Genomic DNA, 13,438 nt, shown 5'->3' on the forward strand with positions numbered 1-13,438 from the left:
AGAGCCTTTACACGCGTACCGGGGAGCAAGCCCCGTTGGCTTTCACTGGACTTGCTTCTGAGTAAACGTGCATAGAGCTCTGCTGTTTTGTCAGTCTTGAGCCCAATGGGCACCGAAAAAGGATCCACTTGTTACATTCTGTATGTGGCAGTGTTCCCTGGGTGTGCTGTAGAGCAGCTGGTTTCTCTTTAGGTCACATCCACAACACAGCTTTTCCCCAAGGAATCTTGAGAACTGTAGGATGCTTGGATTTGTAGCTCAGTTCCCAGTGTTATTTGCAAGAAGCCATGACTTTTTATGGGATATAAATGTGCTTTAGGTGTAGGGTGTGGGTGTCACCTTGCATCACAATCCTAGGCATGTTTACTCCAAAATTCCACCCTTGTCGAATGGAGCTGGTTTCAATGCCATTCTACTCTGGAGTGTCCAAGTGGAATTTACTTCTGACTACTGTACATCTGGGATGTGGGTGGCGCTGTGGGTTAAACCACAGAGCCTAGGACTTGCCCATCAGAAGGTTGGTGGTTTGAATCCCCGCAATGGGGTGAGCTCCCGTTGCTACCGGTCCCTGATCCTGCCAACCTAGCAGTTTGAAAGCAAGTCAAAGTGCAAGTAGATAAATAGGTACCACTCCAGCAGGAAGGTAAACAGTGTTTCCGTGCGCTGCTCTGATGTGCCAGAACCGGCTTAGTCATGCTGGCCACATGACCTGGAAGCTGTACGCCGGCTCCCTCGGCCAATAAAGTGAGATGAGCGCTGCAACCCCAGAGTCGGTCACGAATGGACCTAATCGGTCCTAGTCGGTCACGAATGGACCCAGGGGTCCCTTTCCCTTTACTGTACATCTGGGTTAAGATTGGGATGTTAATCTCTGCACTAAAAATCCTCAAGATAAATGCTGAACACAGAATAGCCTTCTTTCAAACAGGCTCACTACATAGTATGGTTGCCACCTTTTGTAAGCTCCCATTACTCTTTCCCAGCTTCTGCTAACCTAGCAGTTCAAAAGCACACCAGTGCAAATAGATAAATAGGTACTGCTGTGATGAGAAGGTAAACAGTGTTTCCGTGCACTCTGGCTTCTGTCACAGTGTTCCATTACTCCAGAAGTGGTTTAGTCATGTTGGCCACAACAAGACCCAGAAAGCTGTCTGTGGACAAACGCCGGCTCCCTCAGCCTGAAGCAAGATGAGCGCTGCACCCCATAGATGCCTTTGACTGGACCTAACCATCCTGGGGTCCTTACCTTTAACTTTTACCTAGTGTTTTGATCTATACCATTTAAAAACTTTTTCAAGTTGCTACCTATGAAATCTGTTAAGGAGAATGGAGAATGCCAGAACTATCTTTTTTACTTTATTATTCTGGCCAGTTGGCAACCCTAATTCTGAGCCATTTTCCTGGGATTCCTGATATATTCTAAAGGTCTGTATATAAAGTATTTTGTGCAGACTAGTTCCAGTTGCTGGTTGTTATTCTGCTGCCTGCCTGGGGCTTTCAGGTTCCGGCCAGCCTAAACATTGGCACCACCCCTGACCAAGAAACTCCATGGTGGGCTGTGTGAATCCAGAACTAGCTCCACAGAAAAAAAGAGTGGCTGGAGGGACAGGGTTGAATCCAGTTCTCTGCACACCCACACTTGTGGGATATTTGGTTTTAATTTTATTTATATTGGCAAAAGCTTCTGCTGTGGCTTTTACTGGTGAAACTGTGTGCCAGAAATTTAAGAGAGGCGTGGGTAACTATTACATTATTGGGGTGCAGGCCTTTGGGCAGAATCTGATTAAATGGTCCAAAGTCTTTATGGAGCTACTGTGTTTGCTGTCTGCAACAATTTTAAGACACTGTAGTTGTCTTGTTCGGCGTTTTATTAATGTTAACTGTTATTTGTTTGTTTGTTCACCATTTTATAATCCACCCTGGGATCTCTACCTGATGAAGGGTAGTTTAGAAATTCAAATACATACATACATACATACATACATACTCAATTTTTGTTTTTACATTTCCAGTTTACCTAAACTGAGCCCTCAGTACAGCTTACAAATATATTGGGTGTTGGAGTTCTGCAGATGTTTTCAAATATGACTATATTTACCAGAACAGTACCTGCAAAATCTTTGGGTTTTGTATGACATCAGAGTTCTAAACTAAAAAGCTTTGTTCTTCCAAGTACAATTTTCTTCAGCCAGACAACAGTTTCTTTTGACTTTTAAGAACATTTCTGCCCCATTGTGCAAGGATTTGCATCCATGCACAGCTATCCATGCTGTCAGCAATTTTGTTGTTGGGCCATTTGGAAACTGCTGACTATGTAATGCAATGCACTGAGGAACATCTTTGCCTGGAATTGCCTTTTATGAGGAGCAGATGAACTCTTATGTGCTGCAGAAGGCTGTGACCTTCTGCATACAAGGCTGCTTTTTGGATTATGAAGGATTGTCAGCAGAGTATTACTATTCAGAGCAATCACTCCCTCTAACAGCAAACTTAGGTGGTTAACTGGCAATCAATTTGGCAGTGAAATGAGGACACCCAAACATAATGTAGTTTAAAGTTAATTCAATGTACACTGAAATCACATGGCTTCCCCTGAATAATTATGGGAACTGCAGTTCCCCGTTACAGAGCTACAGTCCCCAACATGCTTAACAAGCTACAGTTCTCAGGATTATCTGGGGAAGAATGTGCTTTAAATATATCTAAATTGGCTGTTAGGAGCTTCTGAGTTTACAGAATGTTGATAGCTGTTGACCTGGGGTTGGGACCTAAAGAAAAGTCAGGCAGACTGCAAGTCTGCTAATAAGACTGTGACTGAGAGTACTTTTAAGATACAAAATGTTCATGTTCAGCTGAACATAAAACCAGAAAAGAAAAAAGGGGGAATGGAAGGCTAAGGAAGAAAAGGAATTCATCTATTCAAACCCCTGACAGCTTAGAGTATGTATTCTGAACAGGTGGGATTTAATAGTTGCAAGAAAGATGAAATTTCAGTAAGTGTAGTTTTCATACTATTTTTAAAGGTGCAGGAGCCCTGACCTCTCTTTGAGCTGGCTACCTAATTCTCCATTGTTAAGGAGTGGAGATGGTTACAATAAGGCAAGAGACCTTCATCTTCTGAGGTAATTTTTTTGCATCTCTATAGGCTATGTATGTGTTGTTGTGACCTACATAACACACTAAGCCAATATAAGTTGTACCGTATTGTCCTAAGCTCATCGGATTTTGCTCCTAACATAAAATTTATTCTTAGTTTATGAAATGAGAAAGCAGAACCATTAGTACATTAAAGGGTCATTAACCTATTTCCTTGTAGAGGTCATTAACTGACGGTTTGAGGGGAAGATAAAAAAATTCTGAGACATCTCACATGCCATGCTTCTGGGGCTTTTAATTTTAACTTTTTACTTATGTGAAAAATGCCGCTTTGAAAAACAGTGGCCAGATCAAGAAACTTTGGGAAATTATTGTTAAACACAGAACATGCTGTGTATGAAAATGAAAAATGGGTCTGTAGGTTGACATTTTCATGGAATTACCCATTACAGCAATGAAACTTAGATGCTGCTAGAGCATGGATAACTGTGGCTGGGTCATTCATTTTTTGGGAGGGGATGCAGCCAGCACACCAAAGTTGGGAAAAGGGGCCACTTGGGCATTCAACAGCAATGGTGGATTGAGGAGCAATCCTGACTGTGAGTGAAACCATGGATGTTGGAACCACATCCACTACAAGCTGAATAGAACCTCCACAGTCATTCTACCCAGTACTTTTTTCTGGGGATACGCATACCCCTAAATATTTTGTGAATATTTGTACTTTTATCCATTTACTGTATTTATTTTTCCCAATTTTCTTGAGTCAAAGTGAGAGTATCCCTAAACATTTTTTGGGGGAAAAGCACTGGTTCCACCTACCTATATTATCTCCATCTTATTTTAATTCGGCTTCAGTTCACTAGCCCTCAAATCAACTGTCCCATTATTGACTGTAAGCACCTCTTTGGTGCATCTGCTGTATCACCTGGATTAAATGGAAATAAAAAAATAGTTGGATGTCAATTGCATAGTGACAAACCTCCACAGCAACAATTGTTCCTATAATATCTAGAGAAATTTTATGGGTCACTCCACAATCAAGACCTCTCTCCTGGTCAAATCATTGTCCAAATTACAGGCAATGTTGCCATTCCCTCTGACTCAATTTTGCACCCATTAAACTTCATTAAATACAAACCTCCAAATTTGGGACCCATTCCTTGCATTTACTCCTGCCTGCTTGCCCCTTCTCAAGTTTCCCTCTGCAGTTCTGCTATACATTCTGAAGTTTCCATATCTTCTGATTTTTTATTCCTCCAGCTTGATCTCTGAAGATGCCAGGTTTAACCCTCTAACGCATGTGAATCAATTCCTCTATTATTATTCTCTAATCCTTTTCTATGCCAAGATGAAACCTTTGTGGGTGAATTAGATAGAAACTTCTCTCTTCTCTTGGGAGCAATGTTAAATTACTCCTGGGGGGGGAAAATAGGGGAAATAATAATGATAGCAATAATAAACATTATTGTTACTATTACTATTCATTATTAACATAATAATGAATGCCATCATTATACATTATTTCCCCCCCCCCAATGAAGTGAAGCTACAACAGACAATCAGGCAGCCAGAAGGTCTTGGGCAGTATCATCTGTCATCTTTCCAGCAAATGGGGAATATGACCCACTTTCTGTTTACATTTTATAATCATCATACCCAAGTTGCTTCATTAGAGCAGCAGCCAGCTGTTTGCCAGAGATTTATTCTATAATAAACAACCATTTCCTGTATTGCTTGAGGGTGGGGAGACATGACCAGCTAAGATCTTAATTCTGCAAAGCACAAGACCATGCCTGAGTAATTGCTGAAAAAGGATTCAGAACAGAAAACCTGATGTTAAGCAACAAGACGACTGCTAAAATATTTATCATGATCTTAATTCTGTTTGCTTTGTGTAATAATGCAAAAACGTGGGGAAGGAAGGCACCCTACTGGAATTTTGTTTTGAAAGGGCTTTGGCAGCAGTTTTAGGCAATGGATTTTGGACAATTCTTAGTTCCTATTAGGCTGCAATCCTATTCCAATTTACCAGAGTAAGCCTTTTGAACACACTGGGGCTTATTTCTGAGTAAACATGCATAGGATTGTGCTATGTGTGTTGCCAGGTTCAACTCAGACACCTCTCTACATTTGGCAAGTGTTCTCACAAGTATTAGTGTACAAGTATTAGTATTAACAAAGACTTTACTAAAATTCAGTTTTATGTACAGTATGTTTACTTGAGTAAGTCCCTCTGTTTCTAATGGGCCTTATGGCAAAATAAGTGTGAATAGGTCTTTACAATGAAGGAAGTTTGAAAGGAAGTCTTTTAAAGCATCTTAAGCATTAAATAGGTATAGATGTGCAAGCCCTGAGCAAAAAGAAAAATCTGCACATGGAAACAGATTCATGTGTTCACATTGCCTTGTTGGATGTGTTTCTTATATACAGCAAAGGCTTCAGATCATGCATCTCATACCTAGGATTCCTATTTGGGACTCTTGTATGATGCCTTTCTGGCATCAGATTTGTGTACATGGTCCCTAATAGATGGTTATCATCTGCTCTGACAGCAATAGTCATTTGTTTGGGGGAACAGGAGTCAGGGCTGAGCACCTCTACACTTCCTCTTTCCTCCATCAACTGCAACAGTTGATTGGTGCTGTTACAGCTGGTAACATTTAATATTGGTGAATAAGCAGTGCAGTGGACTGGGACCATGTGGATCTGGGCTCAGTTCTTAAAACTGTTGTTTCCAGGCTCAGCAATATTCCCAAAACTGTTGAGGCCAATCCCACTATCTATTCATTGGTCTATAGAAGTTGAAAGACAAGAGTACAGGACTGACCAAGAAGTGTATGTATATCAACCATCATGATGGCTTAAGCTAGGCATCTGACACAAAGTAGACAGCCAGAACAGTATTCTGGTTGCACATCATTTAGGATCTGATTTGTCTCTTGTTCTTAGAGGGCATCCATTGACCCATATCTCCCTGGTACGTTCATAACACTGAATGCAGTGGAAATGCAGATGATGGAGGTGGCCTTGCACACTTAACCCTTCATATCACCATATGGAAGCAGGGTTTCACCACTCTCCTAAGCTCAGCAGTAGTGATTCTAATGCTGACTCCTGCTGACTTGAGTGCTCACAGGAGGGCTCCTTGTGCACAGATAACAGTGTTACATCGATTACTTGCTTTCCTATATCCTACGACCCCCCAAGCCTTGTGAAGGTAGCTTAGCAATTAAGCCTCATGACTTGGGGCAGACTATGGTATAAAAAAACACAGGGTTTGAGTCAGAGTGGGGTGCAGGCCTAAATGGGATATTGGTGCTGTATAGCCTGGCAGCCTGAGGTCTACTCTGCTGCTACATCCCTGGGACTCCCAGCAGAAAAAGTAGGATTGCTGTTTGCCTGGTATGTGAGACTATATTATTCTTGTGTATGATAAGCCTGCTACTCAATACATTTAAGACTTTCTTCATTCCTTGTGTTTTGCCTTTGTTTCAGAGATCCTTAATAAAGAGCCCTTTTTGCCTTTGGCAAAACAGTGCCTGAGGTATAAAATCCTACAAGCGCCTCTCCTCCTCACAGTATATATATATATATATATATATAGAGAGAGAGAGAGAGAGAGAGAGAGAGAGAGTAACTAACCATCAGTTTGCTGCCTTTTAACAGTCACCTACCTGAGGAGACCACCTCACTCTGCCTAGGGGTAGACCAGCCTATACTAGTGACTGGCCTGTAGTAATCCTTGTTTTGTCTTCTGTGGAAACGTTAGAGATGATGGTCTTTTTCTAAAACAAAAATCTGTTAGTGTGCATGTTCATGTGAAGTAGTTTAATCTTCCAGCCACCAGTAACTGCTTATCCAAGTAGTAAATGTTGTTCAACTTTTTAATACTGTAGTTTTCCATAAGAAGTGCAACCAGGTCCATTGTGAGATTATAATTATTCTATTAAACATCCTTTTAAAAAAAGAAATGGATACGATCAGTTTACTCACACACTTGATTCAGAAAACAGGGCAGGACAGATGATTTCTGAAGATTGCTGTATAGAAGGCACCTAGTGATGTGTTTGTAAGTGAGCTCACATACATGTGCTCAAGCAAGCACATGTATGCTCAAGCACTCAAGCAAGCACTTGGTGTGAAAACAGTGGTGTAAGCAATCAAATGTGTGTCTGTTTTCATCTGTAAAATGTTGGAGGGTATGTAGGATTTATGAAGTCACTAGGTTCTGATTTGGTGAAAGTCAGGTCTAAAGTGTTTGGTAAGGTATCTGTAGTGAGTAGGTACAATGGGACAAACTTGGCATAAGATGGGGAGGAGGAAAGTTTGGAGTAAGAAGGGTAGAAAATAAGCAGGAGGATGACTGCTGGCCCACATGCCCCTGAAGTACCTTTGTGCAGTTCTCTAGGACATGTGAAAATGGCCAAAGACACACTTCTTTTTAAAAGTGCCTAATCCATAGGACTACAGAGATGCCAGAAAGTTCTGCTTTGCCCTACCCTGCATCTCTTCATTCTTCTGAAGAATGATCAAGAGATGCTTGGAGTCATACATAAAAAGTACACCTTTCAGGCACTGCAAATGTGGCACCAGCAGATTCCCACAGGATGCCCTCACCTCCCTGAAATTAGAATTGAAAGCTGCATTCTGTTGTAGCTAGTATTGTTGGCATCCATCTGTCTCAAGAGACAATGGAGTGTGCCTCCAGAGGTGAAGTCAAACTGCTGCATTAGCAGCACCAATGTGACCTGGGCAGTGTGGCCTGGGCAGTGTGTATGGAGGTCCTGGGCTGCCCAGACAACAAGATCCCTCTCTCTGCTTCACTGATGTGGCCCAAAGGAAAGCAGAGCAATACATTTGACACCATCTTAGCAGGGACGCGGGTGGTGCTGTGGGTAAAACCTCAGTGCCTAGGACTTGCCGATCGTATGGTCGGTGGTTCGAATCCCCGCGGTGGGGTGAGCTCCCGTCTTTCGGTCCCAGCTCCTGCCCACCTAGCAGTTCGAAAGCACCCCTAAGTGCAAGTAGATAAATAGATGCCGCTTTATAGCGGGAAGGTAAATGGCGTTTCCATGTGCTGCACTGGTGCTGGCTCACCAGCTGCAGCTTCGTCACGCTGGCCATGTGACCCGGAAGTGTCTTCGGACAGCGCTGGCTCCCGGCCTCTTAAGTGAGATGAGCACACGACCCTAGAGTCGGACACGACTGGTCCGTATGGGCAGGGGTACCTTTACCTTTACCTTTATAGCTGCAGAAGTTGCTGGAAGGAGACATACAAGGCACCATCCAACTGACTTAGAGACACCACTCCAGCTTTATGTAGGGTTTGCTCCTTAGCATTTTCTTCTCTCGAAGATATCCCGCAAAGCAGTGGTGGTTTAGGATCAGACTTTTCCTTCTCTAGATGGGCTACCTTCTCAGGTTGACAAGCCTCATCTGCCCCTCACTTCCCTCTACAGCACATGCAGAAACTGCCTTCTTGACGACTGGACCCACTATTGGCCTAGTCTGCTCAATCTGGCAGAGCCTGTCTTCGCAGGCAGGGGAAGTCCTTAACTCACTGAGAGTTTGAGACCCATCAGCTATCCTCACCTGGTTTACCTGGCCAGTTGAAGCCATTCTGGGGTTTGTGGCCGCTGTCACATGCCGACAGCTTCTAGGAGATGAGAGCTGAGAGCAGGGTGGGGACCAAAGGTGGACAAGCTACCCCAAAAGAGCATGATGCGTCCCCCACCAGAGGTACTACCCTGCCCCTAACATTCCATACACCCAGTATAGCTAATATAATGTTTGATTTATTTATTAAAATTGTATCCTCCCTTCTACCCAAAGGAGCCCAGGAAGGCAAATAGGTTGCGGTGTGTTCTTGGTTGGTATTGGGGTTGGTGTCTGGTATTCACAGCAGTATTTTTCTGATCTGCAAATGTGCCCCTGGGTCCAACAGGGTTGGTAGCCCTGAAGGCGGTGGATTCTTCTAAAGAGATATATTTTTAAGCAGAGGCTGGCTGACCACCTATCAGGGATGCTATTAACACAGCAGATTTCCTCCATCTCCTGGCGGGTGACAATAGATGACCTTGGAGGTCCCTCCCAACTCTTAGGATCCGTTGATATGGAGCGACTTGGTCGTCAAATAACTGATCAGCCAAGAGCTTGCGGGGGCGAGAGGGCGCCCGGCAGTGTGAACCGGAACTCGCGTTGGCGCGCAAAAAAAATGAAGGAGAGCCCGGCATCTCCAAACGGTGAACGGCGAGCGAGGAAACTTAAAAGCTGCCGGCGTCTCCAACGAGGGCCCCCCTCCTCGCTTCCCCGTTTTCATGCATAGGAAGCGATCCACTTTTTTCTCGTGATTGGAACCAGATGCTCCTCACCAGGGAGAGCTTTTATTGCGACGGCCGCTGGGGGGGGGGGCGCTCAGGGCTGGATCGGGGGCCGGTCGCGAGTGGCTTCTCACGCTCTTTCGTTCGCCTCAGAGCAAGCCAGTGGTCAGCGCCACTCGTGACCCCCTCACGAGACCCCGTGAAAACCCAGCAAACAGACTCCTGCCACGAAGCTCGGGGGCTGCAGACCCCTTCCTCCCAGTTCCAGCTTGAGCCTGTGAGCCAAGAGCGGAGAATAGTCCCCCCGCCCCCCCCCCGTTTCCTTGGGATGAGAGTCTGAGGGAGAGAGGAAGTTGGGAAGCTCGCCGGGGTCTGGCGACGGCCGGGGCTTCCCGCTCTGGGCCGCCCGCCGCCGCCCCCTCGGCCGTCGTGGGCTAAGGCGGGCTGCGGCAGAAGCCCTCTCGCCCCAGGGAGCCGCTTTCGTTGCCGGCCGCCGGGTTACTGGTTCCCATTAATCTCCCGCACTGGCCCTCGCTGTCTCCACTTCCTGTCTTGGCATATTTCTCTGTCTCGCCCTCCCCTCCCCCCGCGCGTTTCCAGATTCTCTTTTAGGGGGGGAAAAAAGCGAGGGAGGTTGAGGGGGGGGGGGCAGAAGAGAGAGAGAGAGTTGCATCTGGCCAAGCGAAGAGATCAGAACTGGAGGCGATCTCCGGCGAGCTGCAACAGCTGGACTCGACATCTGCCCTTCTTCCAGCGCAGGGCAGCAGCCCAGGTAAGGGAGAAGGAGAGACGCCGGGCTCCGGCTGGCGGGGCGGCCCGAGAGGGTCTCTCTCGTTTCCTACACACGGGAGAGCCCAGGAGGCGATTGCAGTTGCCATCTGGAAGGCTTCGGGTTTCGCTTTTTCCAGGGGACGGGGAGGGGAGAAGCTTCTTCGGCGGCGCTCTTCTCTGCTCCTCGGGAAAAGGGCTGCCCGCGTCTCTGTGGCTGAGGCAGCGTTTGAACGGGGCGAGCGCCCGGCAGTTCTCTGGGAAGAACAATGGATTCACCTCGGCGCGAAGGGAAGAGGAGGGACGCCGGGCAGCAGGCGAGTCCCCCCCGGAGATCCACGTTTGGGTCTTCCTTGCATGCGACCCGGGGCTCGGACTTTGCTTGTTTGCTCGTAATGTTCGGGTTGTTTCGGGGGGTATTTTCTGTCTCTTTGCTTGGAGGGGGTTCAGGGCAACTTCGAGATGAGGAAGGAGGGAGCGTATTCTTTCTCCCCTTCCCATAAATCGACTTGCACTGCCCGGTTTAGGAGGATAGGTGGCGCTTACGCACCGTGCTCACCCGTTTTGCCAGCTGCTCCTCACCGATAACACGTCTGGGAAGAAAACTTTTTTTAAAAAGATTCTTTTGATTCCTGTCTATAAATGTTATTGATATCTGGACCCACCCGCAATTATTTAGTCAGATATGGAAATTAATGAGTACTGACACCCAAACGACATACCACAAAAGACAGCATTGCTGTATATTGAATTTTACAAACAAATGGCAACGCAGCTCCTTCCTTCCTTCTCTCCCCCTCCCTCTTTCCCTCCACCTCCTCCTCAGTCTAGGATGGTTAGCCACGGATAATAGTTAGAAAATGGACATTTGGATACAAAGGGACATTGCCAGCCATGGTGTAACACTGACATACTGAATTTGGCTAACTTGTCCTGTTCCCCATCCTTGTTTTGTTCTGGGATTTCTGCTTCCTATTTGATGCAGTATAATGTGATACAATATAATGAAAATCTGCCTCTCCATGGAGTGCTGTGTCTGGACTCTGGAGGTAACTTAGTGCTATGTACTAAGCTGAAAGTAAAAGGGCTTCTGCTCCCAGCTCCAAACCACTGGCATCAGATGGAAACGAAAAGTTCATCAAGTCCTCTTTATTCTTACCACAAAGTTCCAAACCCTAACTTTCAGCCCTCCTACAGAGATGGATAGTGGGAAGCCAGCAGGGCATAGTGGTTTAAAGTGTTGAACTTGGACCTGAGAGACCAGGGTTCAAATCCCCACTCAGCCATGAAGCTCTCTGGTGACCTTGGGGCAGTCAGTACCTAACAGGGCTATTGTGAGAAAAACATGGGGAGGCGGAAAACCATGCCTTGAACTCCTTGAAGGAAAGGTGAATAATATTAGCAGAGGCCACAACTAATTCCTCTTCCTGTTCTTTAATTCATGCAGCTATAACTTGAGCTGAGGATGCAGTCCTCCTATGCATTCTTACTTGAAAGCAAGTTCTACTGAACGCAGTGAACTGTACTTCTGACTGCTCTGCTTTAAATCTTGTATCTCCTGGGGAAGCAGCCTCTTGGACCTGGAAAAGTTGTATGTCTGTAGAGTGGATTAGGGGTGGGTGGGTTGGGGACAACTTTTATAGGTGGTGTGAGTGGGAAATCAGACGTCTGGCAAAGGCAAAGCAACCTGCTCTGGTACCTGGAGTGGTACTCATCCCAGGGGGCGTGGTGCGCATCCCAGGGGGTGCGTGGTGATCGACCTTTTGTCACCCTCCCTTTGGAATGGCACCTGGGTCAGACTGCCCCCCGCCTCCCTCAGAATGCCTCTGATGTCCGGATCTGAGTCTGGGCTGTAACTAAGTGCTTGTCTTGCTTAGTCAAGGGAGCAATGAGGTCACACACAAGCCAGAAGAATAACTGTAAGTTGTTACAAATCGCTTTAGTTCTATTCTATCACTGAAATGCACTTTTAGATACAGTGTTTCAGTATATTGGCTCATGTCCTGGATATAATGATGACAGCAACTATATTTGAATGAACACAGCACATCCTTAACTATGCATATATATTCTTCATTCTGCCTAGTTCATAACGGTCTCCCCCATAAGAGCAACTCTTTCCTTAGTGGAAGAAAATAAGAATTGTTAAGTGAAATAGTACCAGATTTCCCCTGGGATCCTAAAGGCTACTTAGGGTAGTGTTCAGGTCTTGAACTTGCCTAGTGAGATACTTGTGTCTCCCCTGACTCTTGAACCTGCAGATTCACATAATACATAAAACATTGATTTTAAGCCAAGAAATGATGGGTTGCTTAAGGTCACCTAGCAAATTTGGGGTTGGGGTGAGATTTGAATTGGCAGTGTTGATCTCAGCTCATTCAGGTGCTGTTTAACATCATTTAACCATCACCATGGTTTGTATTGTGCTACAGAATAATAAAGGCACATGGGGGGAGTGTTCTTTTTTGAATAGTATATAAAGAGTTTGTTGAGTGTTCTAATCTGCATTTGTATTATGTTAACAACTCTTGGCAATTATTTCAGAATATAAGATGTGGATTAAAACAGAATTGTGAAAACATTCTGTGATGAACAGGCCTTGGATCATCCTGGCTACCCAGCAACCTTTGAAAGCCGATAAGAGGAGAGAGAGAGGAAGGAGTTTTTAAGTGGGGAAGCTTACAATTTAACAGCCAGAGAGGGACTTTCTTTCAGTGTGGGCAGATTGGGTCTCTTACTGTCTGAGTGGTTTCAGATAGGGACTATTTATCAGTGAGGATCTATAGGGACTAACTATCAGGAGGGAGAATTGGGGTTTGGACTGTGTGAGTGGGGTTAGCTAGGCCAGGTAAGGGCAACCTGGTTTGATTCTAAACTTCTCCTGGGTTAATAACAGGAGATTTTTTATCTATTAAGCACACTCATAAAATTGGTCATGCTACCCAATACCTGTTTTAAGTTTTAAGTGCAGCTGTCTGTCACATTTCCCCTCAAAGCAGAGGTGGGAAACGTATGACCATCTAGGTGCTGATCCCATCAACCTCAGCCAACATGGCCAATGGTCTAACTCCCATCAACCTCAGCCAACATGGCCAATGGTTAGGGATGATGGGAGTTGTGTCCTAGCAACACCCTGGAGGGCTGCAGGTTAGCTACCCCTTCCTTAAACAAATAGCAACATAGGAAACAGCTTTATACCAAATCAAACCATTGGCCCATCTAGCTCAGTATGGTCTACATTGACTGGGAAC

At 45.4% G+C, this 13,438-nt stretch overlaps 2 protein-coding genes across 2 annotated transcripts in view; both read left to right on the plus strand.

Moving 5' to 3' along the window:
• The window catches only part of LOC309373945 (uncharacterized protein C11orf16), a 36,666-nt gene that overhangs the window by 19,349 nt on the left and 3,879 nt on the right, over nucleotides 1-13,438 (plus strand). The gene's annotated exons all lie outside the window — the stretch shown is intronic.
• DENND2B (DENN domain containing 2B) overlaps nucleotides 10,056-13,438 on the plus strand; it is a 158,711-nt gene continuing 155,328 nt past the window's right edge. Inside the window, exon 1 of the mRNA XM_081918166.1 lies at nucleotides 10,056-10,191. The gene's annotated coding sequence lies outside the window, so the exon portion shown is untranslated. The remainder of the gene's footprint in view (nucleotides 10,192-13,438) is intronic.

The sequence above is a fragment of the Podarcis melisellensis genome, assembly GCF_964234715.1.
Source record: "Podarcis melisellensis genome assembly, chromosome: 1".
In the NCBI taxonomy this organism is placed as follows: Eukaryota; Metazoa; Chordata; class Lepidosauria; order Squamata; family Lacertidae; genus Podarcis; species Podarcis melisellensis.